General features: G+C 47.0%; 1 pseudogene; it reads right to left on the reverse strand.

Annotated features, from left to right (window-relative positions):
- LOC109909677 (E3 ubiquitin-protein ligase MARCH6-like) overlaps positions 1–10,426 on the reverse strand; it is a 38,425-nt pseudogene that overhangs the window by 8,942 nt on the left and 19,057 nt on the right.

Raw genomic sequence — 10,426 nt, forward strand, 5'->3', positions numbered from 1 at the left:
CTCACTGACTGGGGCATCACTGGAGAGAGAGAGTAGAGCTCACTTGACTGGGGCATCACTGGAGAGAGAGAGAGAGGACAGAGGAGGAGAGAGAGAAAGGAGAGGAGGATAGAGGAGGAGACAGGAGGGGTGTTAGGAAACACTCGCATCCAAATACAACACTTATACACACTGCAGCTATCCAGGACCCGGGGTGGGCAACCACTACTGGCCACAGTTGAGCCATGTAGGTGTACCTGTAGAGGAGGACAGTTGTAGGGGAGGAAGGAGTGTACCTGTAGAGGAGGACGTTGTAGGGGAGGAAGGAGTGTACCTGTAGAGGAGGACGTTGTAGGGGAGGAAGGAGTGTACCTGTAGAGGAGGACGTTGTAGGGGAGGAAGGAGTGTACCTGTAGAGGAGGACGTTGTAGGGGAGAAGGAGTGTACCTGTAGAGGAGGACGTTGTAGGGGAGTAAGGAGTGTACCTGTAGAGGAGGACGTTGTAGGGGAGGAAGGAGTGTACCTGTAGAGGAGGACGTTGTAGGGAGGAAGGAGTGTACCTGTAGAGGAGGACGTTGTATGGGAGGAAGGAGTGTACCTGTAGAGAGGACGTTGTAGGGGAGGAAGGAGTGTACCTGTAGAGGAGGACGTTGTAGGGGAGGAAGGAGTGTACCTGTAGAGGAGGACGTTGTAGGGGAGGAAGGAGTGTACCTGTAGAGGAGGACGTTGTAGGGGAGGAAGGAGTGTACCTGTAGAGGAGGACATTGTAGGGGAAGGAAGGAGTGTACCTGTAGAGGAGGACGTTGTAGGGGAGGAAGGCAGGGAGGAAGACCTTTATCATCCTGATGGGCAGCCACAGCATCAGGAGGACGATAGAACCAAACACCACCTAGGGGACAAGAGGAGAGATCAAATACACCTTTAATGATGCGCACATAATCGAAGCAGAGCCAGAGCTGGCATGGAACTACTCGTTAGGAACAATGTAGGTCTGAAATGTAGTGTTCACCAAGTGCTGATCTCAATGTATTGTACCACAGACAGGATGAAACCTGCGGATGTGTCTGTAGATGTAACGTACCACAGACAGGATGAACCCTGCGATTTCAGTGTCTGTAGATGTACGTACCACAGACATGGCCATGAAACTGCGGATGTGTCTGTAGATTGTACGTACCACAGACAGATGAACCTGCGGATGTGTCCTGTAGATGTACGTACCACAGACAGGATGAANATGATTTTGGCATGGAGCACCCCCAGAGCCCAGTCCTACACACACACACACACACCACAAGGTACAATGAGTTTTACGGTTAAAATACACTGATCACTACTATTACTTCTACCTCTCTAACACACTCAGTACCTGCCAGGGGTAGAAGAAGAGGGTGTCCGGTCCAGAGGAACGCGTAGCGGAGCAACGATGACCAGCTCAAACAGCACCCCAGCAGTAGAGAATAACACACCTGCCACCAGCAATGCTACTACCAGGGTCTTCAGAATCTACACAACCCAGTCACAAAATAAAAAAGGCCATGATCGGATGTTTAAATATTACATAAAGTATCTGGCATGGACATCTCGGCCTTGGACACACAGCCACATAAGTATCCATCCAGCCACCTTCATAATGAGTACAGCCTACCATATCTTTGTCCACATACAGTTCCAGCAGAGAGTAGGTCTTACCATGAGAGTCCACTCCTGGACTTTGATCATGATGATGGTGCGTCCCTGGGCATCCAGGCCAACAGCACGGTGGCACCCGGATGGACAGCCAGCACACGTACAGACCACACGCTGCTGTATACAGCTCATGGATCTTAGAGCTACCCGTCCAGAATGACATCAGCCATCGGCCCCAAAAACTACAGTACACAATAGGCTTCAGATACTTATGAAACATATACAGTGCATTCGGAAAGTATTCAACCCCTTGACTTTTCACATTTTGTTACGTTACAGCCTATTCTAAAATGGTATAAATGTGTTTTTTTCCCTCATCAATCCCACGCAATACTCATACTTTGTTGAAGTACCTTGGGTTGCAGCGATTACAGCCTTGAGTCTTCTTGGGTATGATGCTACAAGCTTGGTACACCTGGTATTGGGAGGTTTCTCCCATTCTTCTCTTTAGAATCCTCTCAAGCTCTGTCAGGTTGGATGGGAACGTCGCTGCACAGCTATTTTCAGGTCTCTCCAGAGATGTGCTTATCGGGTTCAAGTCTGGGCTGGCTGGAGCCACTCAGGACATTCAGAGACTTGTCTCGAAGCCACTCCTGCGTTGTCTTGGCTTGTGCTGTGTAGGTGTCGTTGTCTTGTTGGAAGGGAACCTTTACCCCAGTCTGAGGTCCTGAGTGCTCTGGAGCAGGTTTTCATCCAGGATCTCTCTCTGTACTTTGCGTTGCTCCGTTCATCTTTTGTCTTGAATCCTGACTAGTCTTCCAGTCTCTGCCACTGAAAAACATCCCCACAGCACGATGACTGCCAACACCACCATGCTTCACCGTAGGGATGGTGTCAGGTTTCCCTACAGAGTGACGCTTGGCATTCAGGCCAAACAAGTTCAGTCTTGGTTTCATCAGACCAGAGAAGAACTTGTTTCTCATGGTCTGAGAATCTTTAGGGTGGTTTTTGGCATACTCCAAGCGGCTGTCATGTGCCTTTTACTGGGAGTGGCTTGCAGTCTGGCCACTCTACCATAAATGCCTGATTGGTAGAGATGCTGCAGAGATGGTTGTCCTCCTGGAAAGTTCTCCCATCTCCACAGAGGAACTCTAGAGCTCTGTCAGAGAAGTGACCATCGGGTTCTGGTCACCTCCCTGACCAAGACCGCCCTTCTCCCTCGATTGCTCACTTTGGTGTTCTTCAATGCTGCAGAAATGTTTTGGGTACGCTTTTCCCCAGATCTGTGCCTCGACACAATCCTGTCTTGGAGCTCTACGGACAATTCCTTGACCTCATAGCTTGTTTTTGCTCTGACATGCACTGTCAACTGTGGGACCTTATATAGACAGGTGTGTGCTTTTCCAAATCATGTCCAATCAATTTAAATTTACCACAGGTGGACTCTAAATCAGTTGTAGAAACTCTCAAGGATGATCCATGAAACAGGATGCACCTAAGATCAATTTCGAGTCTCATAGCAAAGGGTCTGAATACTTATGTAAATAAGATATTTGTTTTTCATTTGTATACAATTGCTAACATTTCAAAAAAAGTTTTTGTTTGCTTTCTCATTATGGGGTAGTGTGTGTAGATTGATGGGGAGGAAAATGTATTTAATCCATTTTAGAATAAGGCTGTAATGTAACAAAATGTTTCTAGACATTCAGGTAGAAAAAGGGCATACAATACATTTCCTAGCTCGAGATGAATCAATTATCTCATTTTATTTAAATTAAGAAACATGTCAAGTGTGGCAGCTAGCCTAGTGGTTAGGAGCGTTGGGCCAGGCACCGAAAGGTCGCTGGTTCGAATCCCCGAGCTGACTAGGTGAATAATCTGTCTATTTGCCCCTGAGCAAGGCACTTATCCCTAATTGCTTTGGATAAAGCTTCTGCTAAAATGATAAAAATGAATCAATAAATAATGGAGCGTGTCCATGACCATGTCTCACCTGGTAACGTGAGACACACCAGGCTGCGCACCAGCAGAGTGACACACATAAGCCTATCAGCAGACGTCTACAGACAGAGGAAAGAGACAATTATAGTGAGGGGACTTTTCTGAATTGTAGGGTTGGAAGCCTATAGGTCCACCCTGCTGTAATGTGTAGTGTGACTCACCCTAAAGGGGAAGCGTAGAGGGCGTTGGTAGGGTTGGAAGCCTATAGGTCCACCCTGCTGTAATATGGCCTGATGGGCTGCATGAGCCCCTTCCCCCACAACATGGGCGGGGTTGTTGTTATGGTGACCGGGAGCAGGGTTGTTGTTGTTGTTGACAGGCTGGTTGGCCTCATTGTCTTCCTGTTCACCCAGCAGGTAAGAGTGGAGTCTCTTGAAGGGAGGGAGGAGGACAAGAGAGGGAAATGAGGAGAGGGGTAGGAGTGGGGGGGGGGGGGGGTAGAGAGAGATTTAATAAATATATACTATACGTTTGGGAGTGTGTGTATATAGTGTGAATATGCAGTGCAGGGATCATCAACTAGATTCAGACCGCTGGCCGATTCTTTCTTGAGCAGATGGTCAGGGTGCCAGAACATGTAGACTGCAAATTGACCACAAGACGCCCAAACAGACAAATATTTGACTAAACATTATTATTTCAAACCTACCATTTGTATACGGTCACGGTGCCTTCGGAAAGTATTCAGACCCATTGACTGTTTTCCACATTTTGTTACAGCCTGATTCTAAATGGATTATTATTTGAAATGTCCGCATCAATCTACACACGATACCCATAACGAATCAAAAACGGTTTAGGGCATTTTTGCTAATTAGTCAAATAAAAAAACGGAAATATCACATTAACATAAGTATTCAGATCCTTCACACAGTACTTTATTGAAGCACCTTTGGCAGCAATTTGTTTTCATACATATCAAATCCAAATCCAATTGTATTTGTCACATACACATGGTTAGCAGATTTAGTGCGAGTGTAACGAAAATGCTTGTGCTTCTAGTTCCGACAATGCAGTAATAACCAACAAGTAATCTAGCTAACAATTCCAAAACTACTACCTTATAGACACAAGTGTAAGGGATAAGAATATGTACATAAAGATATATGAGTGAGTGATAGTACAGAGCAGCATAGGCAAGATACAGTAGATGGTATTGAGTGCAGTATATACATATGAGATGAGTATGGTAAACAAAGTGGCATAGTTAAGTGGCTAGTGATACATGTATTACATAAAAGATGCAGTAGATTATATAGAGTACAGTATATACGTATACATATGAGATGAATAATGTAGGGAACATTATATTAGGTAGCATTGTTTAAAGTGGCTAGTGATATATTTTTACACTCATTTCCCATCAATGTCCATTATTAAAGTGGCTGGAGTTGAGTCAGGTGTGTTGGCACGAGCACCTCAATGTTAGTGGTGGCTGTTTAACAGCTACGATGCCTTATGAGATAGAAGCTGTTTTTCAGTCTCTCGGTCCCAGCTTTGATGCACCTGTACTGACCTCGCCTTCTGATGAATAGCGGGGTGAACAGGCAGTGGCTCGGAGTGGTTGCTGTCCTTGATGATCTTTATTGGCCTTCCTGTGACATTGGGTGGTGTAGGTGTCCTGGAGGGCAGGTAGTTTGCCCCCGGTGATGCGTTGTGCAGACCCTCACTACCCTCTGGAGAGCTTATGGTTGTGGGCGGAGCATTGCCGTACAAGGCGGTGATACAGCCCGACAGGAATGCTCTCATTGTGCATCATGTAGAAGTTTGTGAGTGCTTTTGGTGATAAGCCGAACTTCTTCAGCCTCCTGAGGCTCCATCGGCAGGCCAACAAGTTCAATCTTGATTTCATCAGACAAGAAATCTTGTTTCTCATGTTCTGAGAATCTTTAGGTGCCTTTTGGCAACTCCAAGCGGGCTGTGATGTGCCTTTTACTGAGGAGTGGCTTCAGTCTGGCCACTCTACCATAAAGGTCTGATTGGTGGAGTGCTGCAGAGATGGTTGTCCTTGAAGGTTCTCCCATCTCCACAGAGGAACCCTAGAGATCTGTCAGAGTGACCATCGGGCAGTGGTGGAAAAAGTACACAATTGTCATACTTGAGTAAAAGTAAAGATACCTTAATAGAAAGTCAACCCAGTAAAATACTACTTGAGTAAAATTCTACAATATTTGGTTTTTAAATATACTTAAGTATCAAAAGTAAAAGTATGAATAATTTCTTAAATTCCTTATATTAAGCAAACCAGTAGGCACAATCTTTTATTTTATTTACAGATAGCCAGAGGCACACTCCAACACTCAGACATAATTTACAAACAAAGCACGTGTTTAGTGTGTCAGATCAGAGGCAGTAGGGATGACCACGAATGTTCTCTTGATAAGTGTGTGAATTGGACCATGTTCTGTCCTGCTGAGCATTAAAAATGTAACGAGTACTTTTGGGTATCAGGGAAAATGTATGGAGTAAAAAGTACATCATTTTCATTAGGAATGTAGTAGAGTAAAAGAAAAGTTGTCCAAAATATTAATAGTAAAGTAAAGTCAGATATCCCAAAAAACACTTAGTAGTACTTTATTTTTTACTAAAGTACTTTACGCCACTTGCCATGGGGTTCTTGGTCACCTCTCTGACCAAGGCCCTTCTCCCCAGATTGCTCAGTTTGGCCGAGGCGGCCAGCTCTAGGAAGAGTCTTGGTGGTTCCCAACTTCTTCCACTTAAGAATGATGGAGGCCACTGTGTCCTTGGGGACCTTCAATGCTGCAGAAATGTTTTGGTACCCTTCCCCAGATCTGTGCCTGACCACAATCCTGTCTCGGAGCTCTACAGACAATTCCTTCGAACTCATGACTTGTTTTTTGCTCTGACATGCACTGTCAACTGTGTGACCTCAACATAGACAGGCGTGTGCCTTTCCAAATCATGTCCAGTCAATTAAACTTACCACAGGTGGACTACAATCAAGTTCTAGAAACATCTCTCAAGGATGATCAATGGAAACAGGATGCACCTGAGCTCAATTGAGTCTCATAGCAAAGAGTCTGAATACTTAAGTGAATAATATATATTTTATTTTGAAAAATCTGTTTTCGCTTTGTCATTATGAGGTTGTGTTTAGATTGTTTAGGATTTAAAAAGGTAATCCAGAATAAGGCTGTAACGTAACAAAATGTGGAAAAAGTCAAGGGGTCTGAATACTTTCCGAAGGCACAGTATATCTCTCTATTACGTGTGGGAATACTTTGGAAACAATTTCCCTGGTATTTTACAGTCTTCAGTGTCCAACCATATATTTTTTGCAATTATATAAAATCACTGCCAGTTGAGATATACCCTGAAGTAGTGTCTAAGTGTGTATAGAAGTATGTATAGACTTACAGTAGGTACCCTGAAGTAGTGTCGAAGTGTGTATAGAAGTATGTATAGACTTACAGTAGGTACCCTGAGTAGTGTCTAAGGATGTATATACTTACAGTAGGTATCCAGCACTAACAGTCCAGGTCCTGACCAGACCTTTGAGCCCTGCCGTGTGTGACCCTGCTCTAGGAGAGCTGGCAGAACCACCTGCAGCAGCAACAGCTCTAGAGACAGCTCACTGACTGGGGCATCACTGGAGAGAGAGAGAGAGAGAGCTCACTGACTTGGGGCATCACTGGAGAGAGAGAGAGAGAGAGAGAGAGAGAGAGAGAGAGAGAGAGAGAGCTCACTGACTGGGGCATCACTGGAGAGAGAGAGAGAGGAGAAGAGAGAGAGAGAGAGAGAGAGAGCTCACTGACTGGGGCATCACTGGAGAGAGAGAGAGAGAGAGAGAGAGAGAGAGAGAGAGAGAGAGAGAGAGAGAGAGAGAGAGAGCTCACTGACTTGGGGCATCACTGGAGAGAGAGAGAGAGAGAGAGAGAGCTCACTGACTGGGGCAATCACTGAGAGAGAGAGAGAGAGAAGAGAGCTCACTGACTTGGGCATCACTGGAGAGAGAGAGAGAAGAGAGAGAGAGAGAGAGAGAGAGAGAGAGAGAGAGAGAGGCTCACTGACTGGTGGGGCATCACTGGAGAGGAGAGAGAGAGAGAGGAGAGAGAGGAGAGAGAGAGCTCACTGACTTGGGGATCACTGGAGAGAGAGAGAGAGCTCACTGACTGGGCATCACTGGAGAGAGAGAGCTCACTGACTTGGGGCATCACTGGAGAGAGAGAGAGAGAGAGAGAGCTCACTGACTTGGGGCATCACTGGAGAGAGAGAGAGAGAGAGAGCTCACTGACTGGGGCATCACTGGAGAGAGAGAGAGAGCTCACTGACTGGGGCATCACTGGAGAGAGAGAGAGAGAGAGAGAGCTCACTGACTGGGGCATCACTGAGAGAGAGGAGAGAGAGAGAGAGAGAGAGAGAGAGAGAAGAGAGAGAGAGAGAGATGGAGAGAGAGGAGAGAGCTCACTGATTGGTGCATCACTGGAGAGAGCGAGAGAGAGCTCACTGACTTGGGGCATCACTGGAGAGAGAGGAGCTCACTGACTTGGGGCATCACTGGAGAGAGAGAGAGAGAGCTCACTGACTTGGGGCATCACTGGAGAGAGAGAGAGAGAGAGAGAGAGAGAGCTCACTGACTGGGGCATCACTGGAGAGAGAGAGAGAGAGCTCACTGACTTGGGGCCATCACTGGAGAGAAGAGAGAGAGCTCACTGACTTGGGGCATTCACTGGAAGAGAGAGAGAGAGAGAAGAGCGAGAGAGAGAGAGAGAGCTCACTGACTTGGGGCATCACTGGAGAGAGAGAGAGAGAGAGAGAGGAGAGAGAGAGCTCACTGACTGGGGCATCACTGGGGAGAGAGAGAGAGAGAGCTCACTGACTGGGGCATCACTGGAGAGAGAGAGAGAGCTCACTGACTGGGGCATCACTGGAGAGAGAGAGAGAGGACAGAGGAGGAGAGAGAGAAAGGAGAGGAGGATAGAGGAAGGAGACAGGAGGGTGTTAGGAAACACTCGCATCCAAATACAACACTTATACACACTGCAGCTCTCCAGGACCCGGGGTGGCAACCACTACTGGCCACAGTTGAGCCATGTAGGTGTACCTGTAGAGGAGGACGTTGTAGGGGAGGAAGGAGTGTACCTGTAGAGGAGGACGTTGTAGGGGAGGAAGGAGTGTACCTGTAGAGGAGGACGTTGTAGGGAGGAAGGAGTGACCTGTAGAGGAGGACGTTGTAGGGAGGAAGGAGTGTACCTGTAGAGGAGGACGTGTAGGGGAGGAAGGAGTGTACCTGTAGAGGAGGACGTTGTAGGGGAGGAAGGAGTGTACTGTAGAGGAGGACGTTGTAGGGGAGGAAGGAGTGTACCTGTAGAGGAGGACGTTGTAGGGGAAGGAAGGAGTGTACCTGTAGAGGAGGACGTTGTAGGGGAGGAAGGAGTGTACCTGTAGAGGAGGACGTTGTAGGGGAGGAAGGAGTGTACCTGTAGAGGAGGACGTTGTAGGGGAGGAAGGAGTGTACCTGTAGAGGAGGACGTTGTAGGGGAGGAAGGAGTGTACCTGTAGAGGAGGACGTTGTAGGGGAGGAAGGAGTGTAGTACCTGTAGAGGAGGACATTGTAGGGGAGGAAGGAGTGTACCTGTAGAGGAGGACGTTGTAGGGGAGGAAGGCAGGGAGGAAGACCTTTATCATCCTGATGGGCAGCCACAGCATCAGGAGGACGATAGAACCAAACACCACCTAGGGGGACAAGAGGAGAGATCAAATACACCTTTAATGATCGGCACATAATCGAAGCAGAGCCAGAGCTGGCATGGAACTACTCGTTAGGAACAATGTAGGTCTGAAATGTAGTGTTCACCAAGTGCTGATCTCAATGTATTGTACCACAGACAGGATGAACCTGCGGATGTGTCTGTAGATGTACGTACCACAGACAGGATGAACCTGCGGATGTGTCTGTAGATGTACGTACCACAGACAGGATGAACCTGCGGATGTGTCTGTAGATGTACGTACCACAGACAGGATGAACCTGCGGATGTGTCTGTAGATGTACGTACCACAGACAGGATGAACCTGCGGATGTGTCTGTAGATGTACGTACCACAGACAGGATGAACCTGGCGGATGTGTCTGTAGATGTACGTACCACAGACAGGATGAACCTGCGGATGTGTCTGTAGATGTACGTACCACAGACAGGATGAACCTGCGGATGTGTCTGTAGATAGGTAGGTGGATCATCTCCTGGACTGGGTTGAAGTCTGGATCGTTCAGGTTTTCTCAGAAACCACAGGACCCCAGGCCTCAGCACCTGACCCAACACAGCAACTCATCAACACACTAACAATGCAGTCCAATGAGAATGTCTTCAATGTCACCCTATATATAGTGCACTACTTTATTTTTATAACAATACATGTTTTAAGGGGTTTTATGTATTTTATTAAGATAGGATAGTGACGAGGAGACCAGGAAATTTAGGAGAGTTTGCGAGTCAGAAGGGCAAGCTTCGGATTCTAACCAATGCCCGAATCTGTTCGCACTAGGCTGTACGGTCCACAGAACTAACCCTATGGGCCCTGGTCAAAAGTACACACTATAAAAGGGAAAAGGGTGTCATTTGGGTCTCCGCATAAGTGTGAGGCCCTGTCCCCTACCTCTCTCAGTAGGAGGATTGAAGGATGCGAAGTAGAAGACGTAGACCATTCCACCAGCCAGTGGAGGAACATGGTGGTGCCTGGAGCAGATTTAAACTCAGCTCTCTGTCCTTTAGAGACGCATCAAACATCTCCTGCAGAAAGATGGAAGAGAAACGTTGTTTTTATTTAAAGAAGGGAGGAGAGATAGAGAGCAA

Source organism: Oncorhynchus kisutch, linkage group LG18 (genome assembly GCF_002021735.2).
Source record: "Oncorhynchus kisutch isolate 150728-3 linkage group LG18, Okis_V2, whole genome shotgun sequence".
In the NCBI taxonomy this organism is placed as follows: domain Eukaryota; kingdom Metazoa; phylum Chordata; class Actinopteri; order Salmoniformes; family Salmonidae; genus Oncorhynchus; species Oncorhynchus kisutch.